We start from the raw sequence: 23,722 nt of genomic DNA on the forward strand, positions 1-23,722 counted from the left end.
AGTGTACACGTAGTTGGTTTGTATAGATTCAGTAGTGGAAATTTTGAAAGTTTTATAAATACATTCGATGCGTGTCTACAAAGATACCGAAGAAAAAAGGAAAGTTATTCTTCTCGGTGATTTCAATATAAATTCATCATCAACAAATTGTTATCGTCCAGAACTAACAAATGTATATAATCTTTTGATTTGATTGCCACAATCGAGGAACCCACAAGAATTTCCTAGACACTGCTACCTGCATAGATAATATCTTATCTAATATTTTTGATCACCTTTTTGTGACGGATGTTCGTGAACCCTGTCTATCGGATCAATTGGAACAATACGTGCTGAATGAATTCACAGTTACATTTGAAAAGACACAATTTATAGAAGAATAATTTCTTTTTCAGCTATAGACACATTTAAAGAGCGCCCTTTAATGTTTCGACTAGAGTATTTTTGAGAACACGGATCGTTCTCTGGATGAATTGTGCTCTAAAAGGAAAATCCTTCCGAGCATCAGGGCTGTGAAAAATGCTAGAAAATATTCAGTGACCAAAAAAATCTACCAACCTTCACGCAAAGATTACAAAAAGTCTATACAACTGGCGAAACGAGAATCGTATGAAGTTTTTTGGCATGTCCTCCAAATATCAGTAGTGATACTTGAAAGATCATCAATTATGAATGTAATGGGATACATTCAAGAAAGGTTGATACACCTCATTCAGAAAATGACTTTGATAATTATTTTGTTGATATTGTAAATTGTCTCATTTTATCTCTTCCTGAAGTGAATTACGATGCAATTGAATTCTTAAAAAATCTTAAAACGCCAGTTAACTCCTTTGTATTGTTCCCCACCACCCCCAGAGAAGTAACGGAAAGTATTCATAATGAAAAGAGAAATGAAAATTTCAATGTTTTTTACCACTCTTAATTGTAACTACAAATTCAACCTTGAGTAAATGTGTTAAGCTACTTGAGATCCATATAGACGACAGACAGAAGTGGTCATGCCATGTTGACAAACTGGCCTAGAAATTATCAAGTGTAATATTTATGATTCGAAGGCTAAAGGAATTCGCCGGTATCAGAGCGGTCAAATCTATTTACTGCAGACTCTTCCATAGTCGCATGGTATACGGCATAGTGTTATGGAGGGATTCTTGTCATTCCAGAAAAGTGTTTGTATTGCAAAAAAGAGTTATACGTTTGATATCTAATGTTAACTTCAGAGATCATTGTCGCCCTATTTATAATCATCTTAAAATCATGCCACCTCCTTCAGCTTTCAATGAAACATTGATTGAAATTATTCAAACTAGATCAAACTACATTTGACAACCGCAACAACATTAATATTCAACAAGATCAAAAAATCTGATGAGAACTGAGAGATTCAGCCTAATCACCTCACAGAAAAATTCGTTGAATTTGAAATTTCCACGACACATAAAACGACTCAGTTTCTACTGTTTCAAACAAACAAGATATGTGTTTTGAAGAATTCGTTTTTGGTGTCGGGTTTTAAATCGAACCATAGTTACAAATTCTGTCCGCCATTTTGGAGCCAACATCTTGATTTTTTGCATTGAAAAACAATTCATAATTTACGACCCTTATCAATTTTAAATCAAATTGGACCATAATTGCAAATCTTGTCCACCAGTGTGAAGCCGCCAGGTGTTTTTTCCCTAGGAAAACTCCATAATGCTTTGTCACCGAATTTATGTCAAATTAGCTTGCGAATGAAATATCATAATCTGGATTACGGAACAGATTTTTTCCTGCAACAAGGCGCCAAAATCGAAAGTTACGTAGCTAATATTGACATGACGGAATTCCTTATGAAATTATGTTTTTAATGATGTGTCACACTTACTACTTTCCCTATACAAATTGTTTGGGTGATAGTCACCAAGGGGTGGGGAAAGAGGTATGACAGTTGAGGTTATGATAGGAAGATGTCCCCCTTGGATCGACGTGTTTTTGCATTTTTTTTCTAGAACAATTGTGTTTTGAAGATATTCGATCTGTTTCGTTTTCGGTGCCCCACCCTGTATGTTATGCCATTGTGAGTTCCGACTTTCAGTATCATATTTCCGAAAACATTTTACAAAAAACATAAATATATTCATTTTGGGAGACGAGCATCAGAAAAATCAGAACTGCTTTATTATTCCACGGTGCACATTTGTCGATCCCTCTGGAGTGGTCGAACATGCAGATATAGTCAGTCTGCCTGTAATAAATAAACACAAATTTCCATGACGGTCGACCACCGGTCTGCTAGGGGGATTATGCAAATGTAATCATTGCACTGGACCTACGCATACTCTAACTTGAATCATATACCCCATTATAGTACGGTCTTAGTTGTATACAGGGAGATCAGTTGGAAATTATATTACGCTGTTTCGATCGTTCTAGTAAACTTTAAAGAGCTGCCACCTTTTCAACACAAATTGTACAAATTGATACATTCATTCTACAGAGTGTTAATTTAGGAAGCATCTATTCTAAGTGAAGATGTACACAAACCTTAAGTCTTGAAAAGAGAGACAAAAGATAATGTTTTGCAATAGTTGTTAAATTGCTCTCTAACAACCTGTTGGGCCAGTGGTTTCTTCTTAGTTTCATGTATCTCATGTATTATTCGAACGATATAGCTTTCTGTTCGAAGCAGAAGCATGCATTAAAAATGAAAGTTGAAATTATTTGGGTTTCACACAACAATTTCCAACTGAGGTGAGTCTGTTTAGGTTGTTGTACAAAATCTTATTGCTTTGTGTGCTGCTTCTGTTGAGCAATGGAACGAGTTTTTTCAAAAAATTATTGCAACCACTCAACCATAGCATACAAACAAGAATTTCTCAACTAGGGCAAGGGAGGCCACAAAATCAATCGCTTTTATTCATTATGTTATTTTGCTGTTATGAATTTTGTAGTGGAGTTGTACTGAAATAAACATGCTGAATTTGTCGAGAGTACATCGAAAAAAGAAGTGATTATCAATTTTGTAGCTATGTAATGAAACTATCCGATATACTTGATGAGAATCTATTCCAACGTATTCGAATAACAATTTATTATGAGATTTTCATTCAACCGATATCGACAATACAACACACATTCCTAGAAACAATGAACCTGGAGAAACACCAAACTAATATCAACCCAAGTACCTACAGGCAAATTAATCAATAATAATAATAATAATAAATGGGCTTTATTCATTGACAATTACCTAGTATACATTGGTAAGTGAGTAATTCATGAATATTTGTGAAATTGAGAAAGAAACAAAGGTTATAAATTTCAAAGTAAATATTAAAAATCTATTCAGCTTGAATAAGGTAAAATATATCAAAACATACACAAAAGTGAGACAAATGGAAAACCATATGAGCAACGTATAATATGAATATATTATCTATCCAAAAGACTTCAGATATGTTTTCAACTTTTTCTTGAAATTATATATTCTTTGAAAAAAATGTTTTGTGAGGACTTTCCACTGTTTTTTTTGTGTTCATAACCTTCCACGATCTGGTGAATGAAGAGAACTTCATCAATGAAAAATCTGCTGACGTATATCAAAAGAATTAGAGATTTCTCACTTCGAGGCTAAAGTTTTATACTGATTTTCAGGTTTTGAAAACGAAAAAAGATTGTTTTCCTAAATTTTTCGTATGATAAACAAGGAAAAAATCATTTTTGGCTAGACCAAATCATTTTCCTATATAAAATGGAACACTCTACAAAAAAGCTATCTTAGGATATTTTGATGATCCGAAGCATTTTGAAGTTATTTAACTTCGAAATGAAATTTACAATATTTTCTCATTTTTTTCAATTTTTTGACGAAACTATCAAGTTTATCAAAAACTTGCATCGAATTTTTCAATTTTTTTGTATTCTGATTTCAAAATAAATAATATTTTGAACTTATAAAATCAAATAAATAATAGATAAAAATAAATTTCAGTTGAAAAAAAAAATGATTTGAATTTATTGAAAAATAAGGATATGATAGTATTACAAATCTTACAGCTGAATAAAAGGTTGTGAATACAAAAAATTTGAAAAATTTTACAAAATGTTCTGATAAAATTGATAGTTTCGTCAAAAATTAGAATAGGAATGAGAAAATATTATAAATAAGAGAGCTTTTCTGCAGAGCATTCATTTTTATACAAGAAAGTGATTTGGTCTTGCCTTTTTGATGAACCATCGAAAAGTTCAAAAATTCCAAACTCAAAAAAACAAGCTTTTCCATGTTAATCGTACGGGAAATTGAAAGTCACCAAGCGTGATCTCCTAATATCAATATTGAGGGCTGTGGTTTTCACAGAATTTTTTTTCATCATTTCCAACGATATTCTTGGAATATTAAAAAAAGTCAGCAGAACGGAAGTGTACTCTTATAACACAAGTTACTTATATATTTCAATAAAATGTATTATAATCTTCAAGGCAGAACTGTTGAAGTTATATGATGATAGTACAATATTATAAAATCATTACAAAAGGCTCAACTTACTAACTGTTGGTGAAAATGGTCATATCGAAAAGAATGTTACTTTTGAACTATTGAAACTTGTCAAGACACTAAATTGAAAAAGGAGTCCTTCTCGCCAATATAAAGAAGGTTATTTGAATTTATTGGAGCCTCTGGAGGCACCCTACATTTTGTTTTATAAGAGAGAGGACATTGTTATATCAAGATCTTCAGATGATGTGGTGCTGCAGGTTTTTCCGGGTTTTCCTGCAGCTGAAAAAGCAAATGCGCCACTGGAATCAATGAAGTCGCCTCGAAGCGCCAATTAATTTTTATTGTTGTTTTTATTTTATTTTTATCGTTGTTTTGATAAAAGTGTAATGTGAAAAAAAAATTACTTATTGAGAGTCGTTATGGTTTAAAACCATGATTTACCCGTAAAACCCACGTGGTTGAAGACCAAAGAGAAATACATAGAACAATTGACACTGACAGCTGTCATGTGATTATGTTTGAAAATGTGTGTTTGTTTGTCTATGTCAAAACTATGGAACAAAAGAAAACAGTTTTGGTGCAAATGTGATATAACAGCAGATGACTCTGATCACACTTGCACCAAAACTATTCTCAATTGTTCCATAGTTCTAACATAGACAAACGGACAAACCTTCTTCAAACTCAATCACATGACAGCTGTCAGTGTCAATTGTTCTTTGTCTTTCTCTTCGGTACTCAACCACATGGTTGTACGGGTAAAATATAATTTTGAAACAACGATTTTTATTAAGTAAATTTGAATGATATTCTTTATATTAGTGAGGAATCAACCTCTTTTGATGAAGTGACTTGTTTTATTGTATTGACATAAATGTTGTATTGATATGAATGTTGAAATGAAACATTCTTTTCGACATAGTCATTTTCACCAACAGTTAGTTCCTGAAAATAGCCGACTTTGTCATAATTGGTCCTACTCTCTATTCCTACCCGTTAACGAGATACCCATGCATAGACTCGAAATTCTATTATTGCCCCGTATATTTGCCGGTTGATTTGAAAAAATATTTTTCATCGAATGCGGAAAGATAGTCGAATCCCACACCAAACCATATAAATTCAATTCCTTACCCTTGTAAACAGCTATCAGAATAGGATAGTCAATGGCCATTTCCTGGTATAATTTTACTTCGTTGCCTCGATTTTCTCAAAAATTGGATTGAGTTTCTGATTACTCTTACTTCAGGTTTAATTTTATAGTGGCTCTTATTCGAGCACGCAAAAATTGAAAGTCCCAACGTAAGGTGACAAAAAGAAACATGGCATTTTCGTAAAGAAGTTTCTAGCATCGGAACTGAGTAACTATTCTGTTTGGTGAAAAAGAAAAATGAAAACTACCCTTTAATCACCAATTTTGCAAAAAATTGACTTTTTTTCAAAAACTGATAATGATAGTAATAAAAAGCAATAATGAGCCATCGATGCTACAATTGACAGTTTTTGAGTCATTTCAAAAAGTTTGCAGTGTTTTGCAGAATTAATTTTTTTTTTCAATTTTAGGTTCTATTCTTCCAAAACTGAACATTTCAAACTCGTCAAACTTCTAGAGCATATTGAACGCATATAAATGACGTGAACTGTATAGTGGTGAAAATGATTTTCATTTGAGGTGGTAAATTTGGGGCCGAAAGAAATTGAGGTCAATATTTAACTGCTATTACTTGCTTAGTTTTGATTCCATGAACATTTACAGACAACAATGATTAATGTTACTCTAAGCACTTCAAAAAAGGTTCGTTGAGTTTTTCCCGAAATATCCATTGTATGTAAATTTCTCGTTAAAACTTTCTACTGTTTGTATTGAGTCTACGGTCACAATTCTTTTTGTTATTTTATGAGCTACATTTAAACTTGAAGCATTTTTTTCGCTTAAATACTTCAGTTTTGAGATATTAGCAAAAATCTTCCGAAAACATGGGTAACAGATCAAAAGTTGCATAGAAGTAGTCGAACTATCTATTCCCAGATTCACCATCAATGATATAATTTTCACCCAAGAGACGGAAAGCAACTACAACTAGAGTAAAACCAACCCCCGGTATAGAGTCAACTTTGAAGCAGAGGGTAACTAGAATTCTAATCCAAATTTTTGTGCGAATCTGTTTGACAAAATCATCGAGTTTGTCCGTTTTCTTCCTTCACAGGAGAAGTAGTAGGTTATCTAGAAAAAATCACCAGAAACACAAACTTTAGTAAATGAATGGATTCAAGTTTATCATTCTTAAACATTACCTGATTGATGTTTGACAAAATCGTAAACAATTCGACACCAACATATAGCACAACACTTTCACTTCTATTTCCACAATCATCAAATCTACCGAAAAACTGAGTAGAAAACGCGAAGAAACACGTTTCCATGGAAATAAAGCAAAAAGATTGTGAATAGTTGTCAAACCGAATCAAGTACATTCGCAATTTTGCGCCTGACAGTGACAGGAGCAATCTTTTGTCGAAGCACGGCTACGTTGATGATAATTTTTATTAGTCACATCATTGTCGCCTGTATTTTCACAGGGACGCATTTAGATCGACAGAGATCATTGTGATGAAATTCAGCAAAGTTGAGAGGAAATTGAAATTTGGTATTTTTATATGATTGATGGATTTTTACAGATTTCTGACAGAAAAACAATTCATTTTTGAAATATTCTGAGAAGCATATAATATGTTAGTTGATTTTAGTTAGCTGAATAATTTAAAAAAATTAGACATGTTGAGGAAATGATTGTAGATAATAATAATAACCTTTATTCAATTTCCATAATACGAAGAAGTGTCTCACAATAAAATAAAGTGAATAAAGCCGATGAGCGATAAGTGCTATTGCACTTGTTTCGCCTAAAATATGGATAACAATAACACACATTTACAAATACTAAACAATAGAAATGAATAAATAAATACATAGTATATAAAATAATAATAATAATCAGAATAATTATAGAGTTCCTCCTTATTTATGTGAGTAATAATAATAAGTAACTCTTTTCAATAGTGATAAAAAAGTGTTATCTTACGAAACATATGGATGAAGGTAATGAGCGGTATATGTTGTTGCACTAGTTTCGCATTAAAATGTGATAATGTTATAAAAAGAAGGCGAGTGATATAATAGTTACGCAGAAAAAATAAACAATGTGAAAGTGAAAACATAGTTCGTAAAGTAGTATTAATGAGGATGATAATAAAGCTCTCATTCATGTGAGCAGTACATAACAACATACTAGGGTTCAGGATTTGCTTAGCTAACATGAGCATCGAAAAAGTGATGAACTAGTTGTCTCGGATTCTCGAGAATGAACTTCTTCAATGCATTTTTGAATTGAGGCAGATATATCAATATTTTCAACCGTTCAGGTAATTTATTGGTATTGAAGAGTACGTTGTATTGTTTTTTTCATCATATAAGGAACTGGGTGTTGATTTCAACTTCGTGGTTAATATGGATGAGTAGTGAGAACTGGTGTTTGTGTGGAGTGATATTTTATGAGCTTATAATGCACTGTTTGGAACCTTTGGTGTAGTAATGAATATTACTGGAGTTTTTTCCCAACACCAAATCGTTATTTTTAACATCTCGACACGTGTTTCGATCACCAACTGATCATCTTCAAAGATCACTTGGTGATCGAAACACTTGTCGAGGTGTTAAAAATAACGATTTGGTGTTGGGAAAAAACTCCCAACCAAGTGATCATCTTCAAAGATCACTTGGTGATCGAAACACGTGTCGAGGTGTTGAAAATAACGATTTGGTGTTGGGAAAAAACGTCAGTAATATTGAATTCATATTTTATGAGTGTAAGGAAAAAGTTTAGCTGTCTGGTGTCCATGATTTTTGCTTCCAGGTACAGTTGTTGATCTCATATAATCGATATTTTGAGAAAATGGGCTTATAAAACCGTTTTTGATTGATTTCTAGTATTTCATAGCGAAAATGGCTTTCCACTTGTGCGTGGTATAGTATTTCTAGTAGGTGGGTTGGTAATATTATGTTTTTGAGATATTTGAATCTATATAGAATACTCTGTAGTTTATTAATAATATATTTTATATGAAAATCCCATCTTGAGTGTGAGTCGATTATGACTCTCAGATATTAAATTTTATTGAGTGGTAAGATATGGCATGGCTTGTCAATTATGTTCACTGTTAAGTTATCGAATATGGGTTAACCATTTCTGTTACAGCTGAAAGGGGCGTAGTTTGTTTTTTCTAAGTTCACTGTAAGTAGTTTACTACTCAAAAATATTTTTATTTTACTAAACTCATTTTGAGTTTTTTCTTTGAGTGCCTTCCAGGTATCAGCAGTATAAAGTATTGCTGTATCATCAGCAAAACCAAAAATAAATCCATAACTTTGAAAAGAGTATAGTTCGTTCACGTATATATTGAAAAGAATGGGTCCTAAGACAGTACCTTGTGGTATTCCGTATTCAATTTTTCTCGTTTCGCTGATTTCACTCATTGATATTTATTTGAGAGGTAATTTTCTAAAAGCTTCAGGCTCTGTCCTCTTACACCTATGTTTTCAAGTGACCTCAAAAGCAAACCGTGATGAACCGTGTCGAATGCTTTGGAAAGGTCTATAAATACACAAAGACACGGTTTGCTATCATTAAGTGCTGTGGTTATTTTAGACATTAATTCATTATTGCGTTTTCGGTGGATTTCTTTTATTGAAAGCCAAATTGATGTTTAGAAATTATATTATATTTATTCAAGAATTGAGTTGAGCGATTTTTTATAGCTTTGTCAAACATTTTGGAAATGTGTGTTATGAGGGAAATAGGTCGGTAGTTTGTGATTATGGTGTGGTCCCCTTTTTTGTATGAAGGAATTATGAGTGACTCTTTAAAGTCTGACGGCCATATACTAGCTTCGAAACAACTATTTATTAGGTATTTAAATGATTCTAGAATATGTTTTGCTATTGATTTGATGGTTTCTGATCTGATGTTATCTTTACCGGTAGCTTTTTTAATTTTCAGACTTTGGATTATGTAAAGAATATTACTGGAGTTTTTTCCCAACACCAAATCGTTATTTTTACACCTCGACACGTGTTTCGATCACCAAGTGATCATCTTCAAGAGGAAGATAAAACTAATAACTACTCAAAACTAAAGCTACTTATACTAATTAGGTACATCATACAGGTAGGTAATCAGTAATACCACCCATACAAGTGTACCACCCTAAATTAATTTTACAATTGGCCTTTCTATTATTTACAATATGTCCTTATGTATGTTCAAATGTTACAGCTATATATAGAACAATTTTCAGCTATGGATTATGTTGTAGAGCTCATTTGTCTATAGGAAGAAGAACCAAGGAGTTGCATACATTCTTTTCAACTGGTGTATAGGTTGCTGTTTTGTTAATTTTGCTTGCTAATGTTTTTCGGATGGCTGCAAATACTTCGTTGAATTCGTTGGTAATATCTTTTTTGTCGGTGATGGGGTTACCTGTACTATCTTTAACAACGTCAATGCTTCGTTGAGTTTTTATCACTCTTGGTGAGTTTTTTCACCACGATCCATAATTTTTTTGAGTCATTATTGTTGTATTCCATTCGTCTTGTGTAATATTTTTGTTTGGTTATATTTATCAAGGAGGTTAATTTGTTTTTGAATTTGTTATATGGCTGTTTTGATTGTAAGAACCAAAGAGTTGCATATATTCTTTTCAACTGGTGTATAGGTTGCTGTTTTGTTTATTTTACTTGCTAATGTTTTTTCAATGAATGCAAATACTTCGTTGAATTCGTTGGTAATATCTTTTTTGTCGGTGATGAGGTTACCTGTACTATCTTTAACAACGTCAATGCTTCGTTGAGTTTCATCACTCTTGGTGAGTTTTTTCACCACATTCCATAATTTTTTTGAGTCATTATTGTTGTATTCTATTTGTCTAGTGTAATATTTTTGTCTGGTTATATTTATCAAGGAGGTTAATTTGTTTTTAAATTTGTTATATGGCTGTTTTGATTGTAAGAACCAAGGAGTTGCATATTTTCTTTTCAACTGGTATATAGGTTGCTGTTTTGTTTATTTTGCTTGCTAATGTTTTTCCAATGAATGCAAATACTTCGTTGAATTCGTTGGTAATATATTTTTTGTCGGTGATGAGGTATCCTGTACTATCTCTAACAACGTCAATGCTTCGTTGAGTTTTATCACTCTTGGTGAGTTTTTTCACCACATTCCATAACTTTTTTGAGTCATTATTGTTGTATTCTATTTGTCTCGTGTAATATTTTTGTTTGGTTATATTTATCAAGGAGGTTAATTTGTTTTTATATATGTTATATGGCTGTTTTGATTGTAAGAACCAAGGAGTTGCATATATTTTTTTCAACTGGTGTATAGGTTGCTGTTTTGTTTATTTTGCTTGCTAATGTTTTTCCAATGAATGCAAATACTTCGTTTAATTCGTTGATAATATATTTTTTGTCGGTGATGAGGTATCCTGTACTATCTTTAACAACGTCAATGCTTCGTTGAGTTTTATCACTCTTGGTGAGTCTCTTCACTACATTCCATAATTTTTTTGAGTCATCATTGTTGTATTCTATTTGTCTTGTGTAATATTTTTGTTTGGTTATTTTCATCAAAGAGGTTAATTTGTTTTATATTTGTTATATTGCTGTTTTGATTGTAAGTTATTTGGATTTTTTGTGACGTGTTTGTGTAGTTCATTTTTTGTATTTATAGATTTTAGTAATTCATTAGTGATCCACGGAGCTATTTTCGTATTTTTTCTGTTTATTTGACGTCTTTCTGTAGATTCTATAATTGCATTAGATAATGTGTTTATAAAAATATTAGTAGCGACATCTGGATTTTGATGATCATATACTGCAACCCAAGAAGTGTTCACTATTTATGTTCCTTGTTTCGACATAATGTTATATATATATATAAAAATATGAAACTCCTAAATACCGTGGATAGTGGATACTGGATAGCTTCGAAAATAGTCTCGGAAATGTATATTTTTTGAAACTTTTGGTGGGATATGTTTTAAAATGGATCTTTCAGAGTCCAGATATATTTAAATCAATCATTCAAAATGAAAATACCATAACGTGAAACGGAACTAGTGATAAAAAATAATTTCTAATGAGTATGAGTTCAAAGCAACTTTGAGTATATTATTTCAGTAGTTTGATTGTCTATGATTTTGAACCTCAGTTCGGCGGTCGTTCCAAGTTCAAGTTTTTCCAAGAAAAGTAGATAATTTCACATCTGAATGCCTATGTAGGCCTAGGATTAACAAAAAATAAGGGGTCAAATAAAGAACAGAATACGTTTCATAATACTTTTGCATTGTTGTGAAAATGCTTCGATTAGGTATGAGTCCGACACAAAACATGCAAGTAATAATTTTTTTCTAATTTTTCGAATTTTTTTTTTGTTGTCAATCGAATTTTGTCCATCAGTGAAATATATGTCGAATATTTTGATATTAGGCAAGATCAAACAATTTCAACAATCTTCACATATATCAACAATTTTTTTACAAAAAAAAAAGAAATTGAATCTTCAAATACTGATAACACAAATGTTCGGGTGAAAAATAAATTCGAATGGAAAATCTAACATTTTCATTTGAGAAGACTTGTTGAGGCATTTTGCCCTGTTTCTTTAGCAAACGTACTTTGATCTTCATTTTTTCAGTAAGATATCATATTCGAATACAATATTTGAACGTAAAATTTTCCGCACTTGTCGATTTCACTATCATATATAGCAGTTCTTATTCAATCACAAAATTAATTTTGAAATGATCTTGAAAATGTCAAGAACGTATATATGTCAAGAACGTTCCAACGATTACTCGTTGGAACTCACCCGAAGTTGCTTATTTTTCATCACTCAATTCGTGAGTGATGCAAAATAATCGAATCGAAACGTCGTGAAGTAACTTGGTTTGGAATATTTCAATTTTAAATTTTCATTTCCTGTCAATAATTTTTAATTTTCATCTCGTATTAATAGTTCAATTTTTTTGATTGTTTGGTTGTTGCTTGTATTTTATTTCATTGAAATTTCAGTTTCTTTTGCTCAATATAATTGGTATTTTTTAGCTAACTTTTTAATTTTTCACAGATTGTTTCAGGGATTTCAAATCAATTCATATGCTATTAGACAATGGAAGTCCGAACTAATGAAATGCGACAAATAGTCACTTGAATTAAAACCTTATCATTACGTGTAGATGAATGGATTAGGCAAAATCATCACATCAACTGAGATTAATAATCTCGTTGAGCGAAAGTTTTTTCAAACTGTATCAATACCGGGCGTTAACCGATTCAGGCTCGCCCCATAACTTTTTCGTCTCTCCTGGAATCAATGTTGAATTTCAGTGCTTCGAATAAAATTATAATGTGATTTGATTGGTTCCGAAATACTTTTGTATTATTTCCACTTTTACAGAAAATTATCCCCATCAGTTCATTCCACCTACGAATGTTCCATTTGGTGTAATAATATTCAATGTGAAGTTTCCTTTTGTCAAAAAAATACGTCTAGGAGGCTGCCACCACTGAAAAACATTTGCCCAGTTACCATGATCTAACACTCATTAACATTTTTTTTGTCAGACATTTCAATTTTATGATGTCGCTATTTTTCTCAATGGCACCATAATTGAAGATAATATTATTCAGAAAGATTTCTGTTAAACCAAACATTTTAATTAATGAACATCCATTTATAGAAAATCATGATAATCGTGATTTCAGTCGAAATTACAACCTTTATCAGAACATACCCATTTATCTTTCTGGTTGTGATTGAAACAATTGAAAATAACGATTTTACATGTATTTGTACCCAAAATTCAACAAAACTTTCTAGTATACGATTCCAAAAGCAACGAAATAATCACAGACATTGGGAAAATAAAGAGTCGATGGACAATAAAAAAAATCAATGAGCACTATTGAAGTATCTCTACTGAATTTCACAAATGCTTGATATATCTACCGTTCATGTCCCGACATTGTTGAATTCAATCTACCCTCACTCTTAAGACGTTATTCAATTACGCATGATTCATTTCTGCAATTGCTCTCCCCCACTATTTTTATAATCACCTTGATTTTATATCGGTGTACGGTAAAATTGATTCATCAACTTAGCTCATTAAAAACATGCGATGTTGAATCTGGTGATTTTTTGGGCCACATCATTGGCTCAGCTGTTCCCATCCAGTTGTAAAAATATATTCCATCAATATATTGTATCGCACGTCCGATATTATGACGACGTCAGAAGTACAAACGATGAACAATCTCAGTGTTTTTTATTTCATTCTGGAGAAATTTTAAGAAACACTTTCCTGTTGAAGATAATTCAGAGATAAATGGACCAATAGATATTTATCCGAATAAGCCCATTCCAATCGTCCTCGAAAACTGTCTTCTCCTAAAAGATGTGCATTTTCCTGTTTTTATCGAACATGACATTGTTCGTTAAACAAAATTCGTCTGAATAACGTATGCTTTTTGGAAATTCTGGGTCAACTTTAGTGTTTTTGGAAAAACTAGTTACAATATTCTAAACGTGTGATGAATCATATTGATGAAGTGAATATTTGAATAACATAACATAAGCTATATAACACATCTGTTTTTTCCTCACTTCCTGGATAACGTTCAGCGTACATGACAGCTGCTGCTGCATAATGTGAAGCATCCAAGTTTTTCCGTAAAAGTTTACATAATTTGAGTCATGATAACTTCAACACCAACACCAAGATATACCCCTGAATAGTGAAATAACTTATTCGTGTATCAAATTGTTGGCAGATACGTGTTTCTTTTCACTTCAACTCAACACCTACTTTGTATAAACAAAAACGCATCATTAAAGCGATTCCATAGTTATGCATTACCTTTTTTTTTCGGAATAAACATACTGCGGGGTACTTTCTACCAAAGTGAGATATTCGTATGTGAGTGAAATGAACTGCTGAGTTCAAAAATGTATGAAGAGGTATACTCAGTATTCCATTCAAATGTCTGAACTCAATATTTGAATTTCATGTTGATAAATCGCTAGAATCCTGATGAGAAGGTAAGTGTCTTACGGCGAAACATCGGATGTCTACCAGTGAGGATGACAGTGTTCTATTTAAGTGAAATGTTACCTCTTCCATTGAGAATATTGTGTAGGAATCCTGTGAATGATATCTATTTCGTTCCACAACGAAATAGATATCATTCAAATAGATTTTTGAACAGGTGGTGTAGGAATAAATAAATTGCAAGGAATGGATCCATTCACTAATTTCCTTCTATGTGGATATATGTTAACGAAGAAGTCTAACGAGAGGAACCAACGACATCAGAAGACAAGAATAATAGGATTGGAGAAATATTCGGTTTATTACAAAATCAACTTTAACTGAAGTTCGAAGGAAAATAAGTTAATAGACAATATTTATGCATATCTCAAAATGGAAGATTGTTCGATCATCTGTTGTAAATATCTACGTGTTGAAATTGCTTGTTTTCAAATTGTTACTCTTTTCGAGCAGCAGTGCTTATGCTCCCATTTAATGACTTTTACTTACTTTCTTCAAACATGAAATACATTTTCGAAGTCAATCCCTACATTTTCTGAAAACTCATAGTCTGGACTATTCTGGAATGGTCCTATGTACAGAATGTTCCCTTCAAAAGAACTGAAAATAAGGATGTTCTAAATTTTGTTTACCCCTCTATAGAAAAAGCGAAATTTGGTGAAAAAATCTTTCATTGATACACCTTGTAGAGATACCAGATTCCATTTTATAGCACAGCAAACTAATTTCGAAAAAACAAAAAATAACTTTATGAAAAATTACTTATTTTCAAGGAATGATGAATTTTCACATTTGTTTCGGTAAATATTCAATATATTGAATATAAATACAGTGTAAAAGCCAAAATTAATGAATTCATTATTTCGGTTACAGTACATATTTTAACAAAATCTCAAAAAACGTTGAATTTGAATTATAATTTGACATACTTCAACGAAAAAATGATACCGCTGCCTTCAACCCCCGTCGAATGACAGATAGAACACCCAATTTTTCAAATGAGAAGTATAGGCTTGTGATGAATCGTTTGGAAGGTATTTTCATTCTTAATTCAAAAATGGTATCGCTCCCAAGTTTATGGCAACAATTAAGATGAAATAAATTAAAATCATGTTGTTAACGAAATTCGATAAAATACACTCAAAACTTATTGCAATATACTCAAAACATATTTCATGTTCATAATAGAAATGTAAGCAAAAACCATAGCAATGTTCTTTTTGGATAGTATCCTTAAAAAAACTGTAAATAATTCCCGTGGCAACGTTGGTTTAGAACGCCTTGTCAACTTGTTTTGTATAATACAACATTAGTTGTCAGTATTTCAATTATAGTTTGAAGTTTGTTAACTTCATTAACAAAAATGAATGATATAACAATTTTACAAATAATTGGTTACGGAGATAAAACCTGAACACAACAGGAAGTAGCTTGCCTATTTCATGAGGAATCTTCCAATATACCGCCCATATTTCAAGGAACAATAAGCAAAATAGAGAAGCACTTTCGCGAGCTTGGTCATGTAGGCAGATAAAAAAGTAGCTGCCAGTGCAATGAGTGATGAACTCGAATTAGATGTGATGTTAGAGTTTGAGGAAAACCCACATACATCTAGTAGACAGGCATCCACTACATTTGATGTTAGCCATACATCGATAGTAAACATATTAAACGAAAATAAAATGAATGTCTTTAAAAGGATACCTACTGAGAAGTTCATGGAAGACGATTTTGATGGAAAAACTTATTTTTTGTGCGCAAATGATGGACATGTTGGATAACAATATCATCCACCTAGGTTATGTTTTCTGATGAGTGTACTTTGTTCCTTAGCGGTCATGCTAATAGGCAAAATTGTCGCTAATGGTCAACGAAAAATTCTCACTTGATGAAAGAAGAACACACGTAATACCCTCAAAAGGTCAATGTTTGGGCAGAAATTGTAGAAAATCATATCATTGGTCCCTTTGTCATCGAGGGCAACTTGAAAGGCGATAATTATTTGGCACTTCTTCAAAATGATGTCATTCTAAGTTCCAGTGAACAGAATATAGCACCACCACATTACCAAGTTACTGTCCGGGATTACCTCGATACATTTCCCAATCGGTGGATAGGAAGGCGAGGATTGATTGAATGACCAGCGCGTTCACCTGACCTTTCATCATTAGATTCATTTTTAAGGGAATATGTAAAGAACAATCTGTACAAAACTAAACCATCAGATTTGAATGACCTAAAAAAACGAATAACGCTTGCGATTAGGTTGGTCACGCATGATATGTTAAATAATGTTCTAAGACAGTTTCATTTGAGATTAGGATGTTGCCAAGACGTTCGTGATGAACATCTACTCTTCGTTAACATCCATAATTTTCCTTCGTATTCTACATTTCATCACGTTTTGCATCACATTTTAGTTTTTGAGTGAATTTTATCGAATTTCGGTAACCACATAATTTTAATTTGTTTTATTTCAATTGTTGTAATACATTTTTAAATAGAGAATGGAAAGACCTTTCACACGATATATCACAAACCTATACTTCCCATTTAAAAAAAAATTGGGGTTGTACCTATCATTCAAAGGAAGTTGAAGGTAGGGATGGCATTTTTATGTTGAAAAATGTCAAATTATAATTTACATTTTTGGGATTTCTTTTGATATGTCAACTAACCGAAATGATGAATTTATTGTATATGGCTTTTACACACTGTGTATACACTTCAGGTGTGACATGTGATTTTTATTTACATTCAAACCATAACTATTTATACGATTTTATATTTATATTTGAACTTAATTTAAGTACGGATCTGCCTTCGGCGCCGATACTTCATATCGCACTTCAGGATTCATTTGCACGCGCCTATAGTATGACTTATACACATTCCCTTCGTTTTTACTTCCATGATTTCAGCTAATATTATTATTTACATTTTCTGCTCAATTGATAAAAAAATTCTACTTTCAGACAAATAATAATGTAATGCTATTTGTATTTTGAATAACACATTTTACACACATAACAATTTATTATCGATCAATTCCTGTGAAATTACCAAGAGTTGAAGCCAGTTATGCTACAAACTGCCATAGGAGAAAAAATATATTAGGAAATTTTGTCAATATAGAAATTTCAGAAAACATCAATTCTTTCAAATATATTTTTTCGTGAAGTTATTTCCTTAGCTGACAATTCAATAAAATATCGGTATGAGAATCATTCAACTTTTATCAAGTTTCATCTCCTACTCTCTGTACTCTGGATTGTGAGTTGGTGAAAATGATTACCTATTATTTTTCAAATTAAAAAAAATCTTTCAATGATATCCATTTGGCAACCAAATTTCAAAATAGCCTAGTTTTCCTGTCTTACCTTCAAAAGTAGCAGCCAGTAGGTGTCTAATCTCAAGAATAATTCCAAAAATGAACGACTTCACGGTTAGCATTTTCATAACATTTCCTCATTGGAATATCATATAACCACCAAAGCATTGCACAACACTTCCACTTCAGTTATCACAATATCATCACGAACCGACCGACAAACTAACTAGAAAAGCGAAGAGAAACATTTCTGTCGAAATAAAGCAACATCATATTGCTTCATGTTCTAATCAAATACATGAACAATTATGCATCTGATAGTGACAGAAGTTTTTTGTCAAGGCACGGCTACTGCGATGACAACTTTTGTTAGGCACATCATTGCTGTTCGTATTTTTGCAGGGTTGCATTCAGATCGATAGGAATTACTGTGATAAGATTCAAAACATTTTTGATGATGTAATTCACTGCTTATATAATATTGATGAATTACTTGGATTCCTGGCAGAATTACAATTTATTTTTGCATATATTTTTGTAATTTCAATTGAGTTAGTTGAATCATTTCGGAAAAGAAAAAATTCCTGGTGTGTTGAGAAACTAATTTTGGATATTCATACTAAAATACTCGTCATATACTAAAATATTCGTACTAGAATAATGTGTATATCAACAAAGTGTGGGCATTAGAATATAAGTACTGGGGAGCAATGGAAGTTATTTTCTAAAAAGGACTACCAATTTCAAGGTCTACAATGAATATGGAAATGATCAAGGAGTTTTCCACACGAAACGACTGACAAAGTGAGTGGAAAACATGAAGGACAACGTTTCTGTGGGATATATACTTATAAATGCGAAAGTCACTCAATTAACACTCATTTATGATAGTCACGCGGCGTTGGGAGCTCTTGGCTCCTACCAAGCAACGTGCAAATTGGTAGCAAATTACCAAAAACGACTCTTACGAATACGATTTAACAGATTGTCTCTGGTCTGGATTGCTAGCCAAACTGACCTGGAAGGCAATGAGGCTGCTGACTCCCTTGCAGAGGAGGGTGTTGCAAGCAGATTCATCGAACCAGTATCTGTCATTGGTATTGCTTTGGCTTTGCCAAATAAAAATTGAACATCTGGATGGCAAGAAGATTCATGGATTTCTGGCAGAATCCTCCAGGATCGGCTCTCTCCAAGGCGTTTATTCACCCTTCGGAGCTGGATACCAAACAGTTGTTGGACTACAGTGGAAATGAACTACGCTGTCTGACAGGCCTGCTTACAGGTCACTGTCATTTTGATCATCATATGTAGAGACTCAGACTATCGGAAGACAGTGTGTGTCTCCTCTGTTTAGAAAATGATGAAACAGCAGAGCACATACTTTGTGCCTGCCCCACTGGGGACAAGATCAGATTTACAGAGTTTGGCAGAGCCGTACCCTTACCATCTGACTTGAAAGACCACTCACGATACAAACTAATCGGCTTCGTTAAGAAGCTGTGTTTATTTGGTCAAGTGTGGATAGGTGTGAATCACAATAAAATCATTCTGTCTCTTCGAACTCGTAAGTACTAGAAAGCTAAACTTTGGTATATAGATACTCCATAGGTATTAGATGCGCACTAAGAAAGGATTTTCAAATAGGCGCGTTTACATATAAAAATTACATTTTCATCATTGTTTCTCCCTACTACTCAATTTTCGGAGGCTGATATTTTGTATATAGGTTCGTTTTATGTCATAGATGTGCAACAGGATTTTTTTTTTATATTTCAACTGGGCGCCCCCAAGGGATAAAAGGGAAGCGTTTTCATATATAATTACCTTTTTATCAATATTTCTCCCTACTGCTACATTTTAGGAGACTGAAACTGTGTATGTAGGTTTGTTTTATGTTATGTAATAAGAAAGGGTTTTGGAATATTCCAACTGAGGTGCCAACCGAGGTGAAAAAGGCACGTTCATAAAATAAAGTTACCTTTCCATCACTGTTTCTCGATACCGCTATATTTTCGGAGGCTGAAATTTTGTATGTAGTATTACAAATTGAAGAATTAACCGTCTTGAACGAATTTATTTTCAATAATATTTCACTAATCACAAACTAATTTATTCACAACGCTTGGCAACTAACGCTTAATTTATCTTCACTATTTGAATTCCTTGTTTAACCGCTCGATTCACTGTTTGTTTGAAGGTGATTGACAATGTTTCATGATCAATTTCACTAGTTCGGACTTCCTTTGTCTACTATATAAAATGATTTGGGAGTTGGCCATTTTTCGCTTGATGATGGGTTTCTCCCGCCAAAACGGTCATCTCCCACGGAACCAGTGAAGCGGAAAATGGCAAGCGGGGATAAGTGAAAGTACTCGAACGACCTATAAATAATCATATCTCGGAGGAATCAGTCCAGTCACCACTCGAAGACGATTGTAGATACTAACAATCGAAACGTCGTGAACTATCGTGACTTGGAATCTCTCCACTTTTTATTTTTATTTTCTTTTTTCATCTCTTTATTTTTATTTATTGAATTGTTCTATTTTCACTTGTATTTTATTTAACTATTATTTCATTTCAGGTTTATTTTGGTTGATATAATTGTTATTTTCAGCTATTTATTTTTAATTCTCGTTTTTTGGTTGTTTCAGGGATTTTAAATCATTTTATATAGTAGACAATGGAAGTCCAAAATAGTGAAATTTGTTCTATTCACTTTCTGAACTCCCCCTTGGGTCGGGAAGCCATACTTATATAGTGATAGTTGACAATAGTTTTACCGGCGGTTGCCGACTGCATTCCTTTTGCGTTGATTGTATGTGTTTGTTCACTGGCCGACATGTCGATCAGGGGCGGCTTCAGATTTGCTACGGTAGATTCGTTTCATGCTGGATTTTTTAATATTTCAACTGTCATTCATTAGTCATAACCTTGTCGCATGTCTTTTTACAGGGTTGCATTTAGGTAGATCGAAATTATACCTAACGAGATGTGACAATATGATTGGAAGATGATGGAGTTCAAGAGAATCCCAAGGAAGTGGTGATAGTGACTGATTATATAGTTTCAATGAGTTTAACAGATATTTTCAAAAATTGATGAATTCATGTATTATAATACCAATTTCATGCTGTTTTCATAAAGAGGCAAGTGAAATAGGGGTATTTGATTCACAGGTGCGAAAAAAAAATTGTCAATTAGGACAGCGTAGATATGACAAGTTTCAACATTCACTCGTACTCAATGTTGACAATCGATAAAAATTGTAAAGAAACTCAAAATTGGTGAGTAATTCATTATTGACATATTTTTAAATGAAACTTCGGCATGATATCAATCTTCAACTAAGAAAGAACGCACGATATCTATACCTAACCCATTTTTTTTTGTTTTCAAACATTACATCAACAATTTCCAACTATCAACTTCACTTTCTATTCAAACCTTCTCTGCAATAGGCGAAGGTTTATTGTTGCTCCCACTCAGGGTAGTTACGAGTAATATAATTACGGAAAAAATTTGTAGTCGTCATGATAACAGCAGAAAAAAAGTACGAAATTCTCATCTGAATAGGACACTGTAGCGAAACGCCCTGTACATTAATATCAAATACTTATCGTTGTTGTCCATTCAATGAGAAAAATTACGGCCGCTGAAGATTGAAGCCGTCGAAAGTATATAAGCGAAATAATATATATCTCAAATTAATATTTTTATTGTTATAACACTGGAGTGCTTGAGGGTTTGTTCCACATGTATGTTGAACACGCCACTGTAGGTGAGTTTCTTCACATCTACAGACATTGCATTCCTGAGGTTTTCAGCATCCAGAATATTAATTGTAATAAGAATTATTCCAGATTTACAAATGTTCACCATTTTTTAATATGTTTTCATTCCAGTTGTATGAAATGATACATATAGCAGGGTAGCCCACGATGCAAAATGAGGATTTACTCGAGCGTCATTGAGACATATTAGGTTGCAAAGCTCAGATGATAAGAAGAAAAAAATGTTATATAATATATACCTTTTCATCGGTGGGGGAAGCGGCTATAGATTTTTAAATATGTAAAAAATACTGTTGCATGGACATACTCGAGCGCGTCAGAAGTGTCCTACGTATTTTTAATAATGTTCGTATGTTAATCTGATCATTTGCATGATGTGGGTGGTTGAACGTAAGGGTTAAAAGTGAAAAGACAAAAAATTTAATCGAACGCGTGTCAGATTTTCTAAGGGGGTATTGAGTGCAACAAATAAAAAGCTCCCATTCAATAATCTGACGATTTTGATCTGACGCAAACTCGCAGCCATTATTATAATGTGCAAAAAATATTCACTATTTTGAAATACACAAGCGCGTCAGATTAAGATGTATATGGTTCATCTGTATGTTTTGGACGTTCTGTTTCATAATCTGACGATTATCAAGAGGGATTCGCTTAATCTGACAAAAACAATATTTATTTGATTTTTTTTTCAATTCTTCGAACTTAATTAATTGAAAAGCTCAGGAAATAGCATGCAAATGAATAAGTGAATGTTTTTTAAGGAGAATACTTGTATTTAAATTATTTTCAAAAAATGCTCAGGAAAATTTAATATTTTATAATCACTTGATTAATTAATGAAGAAAAGAGAAATGAAACTTTCTATGTTTTTCATCACTTTTATTTGTAACTAACGTTACTGCAGTTTCGTCCTATAAGGACATTTTCAAGCTTATATATTGTCTAAGTTTCAAAATGTCTTTATATATTGTATAAGTTTAAAAATGTCCTTATATATTGTATGAGTTTGAAAATGTCCTTATAGGACGAAACTGCACTAACATTAGTTACAAATAAAAGTGGTAAAAAACATGGAAAGTTTCATTTATCTTTTCTTCATTATGATTTCCTACCACGTAGTAACGGCTACATCCATCAATTAATTGATTAATTATTCATCATCTTCATCACGAAAGAGTCTCTGTGATCATCTGTGATGGCGTCATGGCAACATAATTCGGAGTGGGGACGGAGTGAGAGAGTAATAGATAGAGAAAAAGTGAATAGAGAATAGAGGAATAGAAACTCGGAGAGGAAAATATAGGTATCACACAGCTGTACGCCTTAAACTTCATCGAAGAATTTTTGTTATTTCGACTTGCGGAAATCGTCAGATTATATATTTTTCGTTATCCTTGAATTATTTCCTTCAAAATAAACAAAAAAATAGCTACGCTCGAGAATGTCGAAATGACGTTATTTTTTTATAACTTTGCTGCCCTCCCTTTTCTTTACGCCACTCTCAAATTGTCAGATTACTGAAATATACACTTTTAAGCAGGTAATTAACTCACCTCACCTCAATCTGACGCGCTCGAGATTTTCTGATGATCATTTTTTTTTACTAATCTGATCCTTTATCCCTCACAGGCGGCCTTATATATGGGGTTCATATTTGGTGGAGGTACTTAACCGGGCACAAGGTATCCCCCTGTATATTTATCTGCCGCGCTTTAGTAAATCCCGAAATCCCCGCTTGGGCTCCCCTATCAATGTCTTACATACATACATATCATTGGCATCAAGAACATATTTTTTGTCCCAATGTCATTGAATGTGTCTGGCATACGTGATTAAGGTGACATATACCAAGTAGAATGCAATGCTATGACAATATAGATATTCATTTTTTCCATGAAGGAGAACATTACGCTATGGAGGCGTAAACAGGTATAATGCTGTCAC

At 32.8% G+C, this 23,722-nt stretch overlaps 1 protein-coding gene across 2 annotated transcripts in view; it reads right to left on the reverse strand.

Moving 5' to 3' along the window:
• LOC111504836 (uncharacterized) overlaps positions 1-18,302 on the reverse strand; it is a 1,217,253-nt gene extending 1,198,951 nt beyond the window's left edge. Inside the window, exons 1-2 of one of the 2 annotated variants that reach the window (XM_074181148.1) lie at positions 6,779-6,947; positions 5,618-6,707 (exon numbers count right to left, since the gene is read on the reverse strand). The gene's annotated coding sequence lies outside the window, so the exon portion shown is untranslated. Of the gene's footprint in view, positions 1-5,617; positions 6,708-6,778; positions 6,948-18,030 lie in introns of those variants that run through there. The other variant, XM_074181149.1, reaches the window with a different exon arrangement.
• Between the last annotated feature and the right edge of the window lie 5,420 nt (positions 18,303-23,722).

This window comes from Leptinotarsa decemlineata, unplaced genomic scaffold (assembly GCF_025532065.1).
Source record: "Leptinotarsa decemlineata unplaced genomic scaffold, Ldec_3_MD MMD2_tig00026307_RagTag_RagTag, whole genome shotgun sequence".
Lineage (NCBI taxonomy): Eukaryota > Metazoa > Arthropoda > Insecta > Coleoptera > Chrysomelidae > Leptinotarsa > Leptinotarsa decemlineata.